Genomic DNA, 2,830 nt, shown 5'->3' on the forward strand with positions numbered 1-2,830 from the left:
AACTTCAGATTCTAACCTACCCAAGCAGCACAGTGTCGTTATAATAACGTCAATTATTGGACATTATTAGTCGGCGACGTCGTAGACCAATAAGCGACGTCCATATGACGTGACATTTCAGATGTCATTTTGACGTCGTCTAGAGACGTCTTTCGTACGTTTGTTTTCGGTCGTTTTAAGTGCTTTTTAATCAACTATAAAAAAAATTAGAACGAAAGTTTATTACAAAAACTAAGCCCTATACGTGCTTTATAAAAAATTGTACATTTTAAATTGTTGTTTACCTAAAATATGGATATAAATATAAATTCATTAATTAGCAATGAAAATACTAAACTGACGTTTTAAGTGGAAATGCAATTTGAATTTAAAGATGAAGTGAGAATGTTGTAATTAACAATTATTTAACTATTTTATTAGTAGGAAACAATTATTTTTAGCATCGATTCCTGTCGAGGCTGTCGACCAAGATTTAATTTTGGCGCGTTTTTAATCGAAATGCCACGATACGATACGAGACGTGCAGGCGCATGCGTGCTGGACTACTGGTGTGAACGCGTGTGCGCGTAATGGCGGACGGCAGCAAAAAGTAACTCTAGCATTTCCGGGGTGATTCTTGTTAATTTCGGCCGTGGCAACAAATTTTTCAAAGTGAGTATAAATCTGCATTATTTTATTACAATTTTGGTGTTGGGAACTGTCTTTATTATTTAGATGAATTGTTACGTTGGCGTTGAATTCCAGAACAATGGTGGAATTTCTCTTGTTCACTCTGCCTGGTTAACACCGCTTAAACGAGAAGTCTTTTGGCCGCCAAAACAGACAACCGGAAATTTTATAAAATTATTAAAATCTGGACAAGAGCCTCCCCAGGATAACAGCTGGAAACTTCACCAAATTAAGCGAATTTTTTTCCAGACTGGTTAGTTTTGCTGCCTAAACCTAAACTGCTTTATCACTTTCTATTAAATATCTGTGATTTTTTTCAAAAAACTCGTATTTATTACTTGTTTTTAGACGACTATAAGATTGCGGAGAAAAAAATTAAAAAGGCTGAAATTACCTCAGATTTAACTACAGATGCTGAGGAATCAGCAATTATTTCACCTCGAAGGAAAATACGTCCAAAGAAATTTTCCACTGATGATGAGCAGGAAGAAGTGCTGTCATCATCAGAAGATGATTTTCCAAAAAACAAGAAACCCCTACCTAGACCAAAACCAATAATACGGAAGTCTATTACAAACATATTATCTGGTAATGAGATTTATACTTAAAGATATCTGGCACATATAAATTATTAACTGTCTACTGTTTTAGATTATTCTGGCCCAATTCAAACTTTTCCATTAGCTTCAGCTGGACAATCGCAAAGGTCGTTTGAGGATAGTGATTCTACAAATCAACTTTATTATTTGCCACCTCAACATTCAGCAAAAGATACTCAATTGACTAAATCTTCAGGACAAATTATTAGAGGTAAAAAATATAATTGTCCATTTGCATGAATTGTTTAAAATGTATACTTTAAACTGTGAGTTATTATTTATGTCCATTATTTCCTAGGAGAATTTGTTAATTCTCTATTTTACAGGTTCTGCGTCAAATCAGTCATTTTGCCAGGCTGCTGTTTCGAACTCGTCACCATATAATCCGTCAAGTAGTAAAGCAACTGATGTACAGAGCAACATCAGAGCTGTAGTGGAAAGTAATGGAGGTAAAAACCAAAAAATAATGTAAAAACTGTTTTGGTACTAAGGTATATTTTGTCCATGCCAGCAAACACTCAAGATGATGTAATCACTTTATTGAAGACCATTAGAGAACAGAACAATCAAATTTTGCAGTGGATCCGAAAACAAGATCGCAGTGGCAATCACGCCAGTAATACAGATTTACCAGATGATATAGGCGTACAGTTTCCTTTGAATCCTCAAGAGGATATTACCAAATTGGAAACATACCTGAGTGAAAAAAATAATTGCCTGGCTTTGGTGGGTGTTCTGTACCACTTAATATGTATTTTACAATTTAAATTATGTGATTCCAGTCGGCATATCTATCGACTTTTGGAGGGAGAGATTTTACTGGACATACAAACCGCATTTTAAATTTTTTGTTCACTTATTCTCTTGCAACTAATTGGAATTTTTGTGGCAAACGAGGTGAGAAAAAGGCTTTTAAAAACTTAAACGTAAAGGATGTGATTATTGGTAAGTGTTTTCACTTGTAGGTGCATACTTATTATTAATCTGAAACAACATTTTTAGGTGCTGTAAGAAAAAGCTCCCCTCTAGTCAGTCAGAAAGAAATAGAAGATACCATCAAGGTGTGGTTGAAACATGCACCAGAGAAATTGAAAAAGCAGCAGCATGGCAACCCGTAAGAAAAAAAGTGTTGTTAGTCAAAGACAACTCTACAGAAGGGTGGCAGAAGCAAATTTAGCACCTGTGAGTCAGAAATGTTATAATACATCTTTAATAGTTAATAATGATTCCAATGAATCCGTTTTTTTTGCTGATTCAATGTGTGAAAGTGAAAATGACACCTGTTCCTCAAGAGATTTAGATTTTAATGTAAACTCGCCTAATGAAAATTTGCTCTTCAATGATGCGACGTTATACAACCATTTGACTTCCTATTCCAGTAACGTGCCCCCTAACGATTTATTTTCTAATGAACCGCCGCCTAGCGATTTGCATTCGAAATTGTCAAACTGGGCAGCTTCAAGGTACGTTCGACGTACAGTAGTTACTCATCTCTTGCATATCTTGCGTATCCATACCATAATGAGTTACCGTTAGACAGTCGAACGCTGCTGAAAACGCCC

At 35.4% G+C, this 2,830-nt stretch overlaps 1 long non-coding RNA gene across 2 annotated transcripts; it reads left to right on the forward strand.

The window, feature by feature from the left end:
* The first annotated feature begins 244 nt into the window (after positions 1-244).
* LOC130451965 (uncharacterized) lies at positions 245-1,918 on the forward strand. Of its 2 annotated transcripts, none has more exons than XR_008910808.1 (3): positions 245-922; positions 1,018-1,479; positions 1,595-1,918. It is a non-coding gene; the product is annotated as an uncharacterized LOC130451965 (long non-coding RNA). The 2 variants fall into 2 exon arrangements; XR_008910807.1 differs by having other exon boundaries at positions 245-1,479; positions 1,595-1,717; positions 1,780-1,914.
* The last annotated feature ends 912 nt before the right edge of the window (positions 1,919-2,830 follow it).

The sequence above is a fragment of the Diorhabda sublineata genome, chromosome Y (genome assembly GCF_026230105.1).
Source record: "Diorhabda sublineata isolate icDioSubl1.1 chromosome Y, icDioSubl1.1, whole genome shotgun sequence".
Taxonomy (NCBI): domain Eukaryota; kingdom Metazoa; phylum Arthropoda; class Insecta; order Coleoptera; family Chrysomelidae; genus Diorhabda; species Diorhabda sublineata.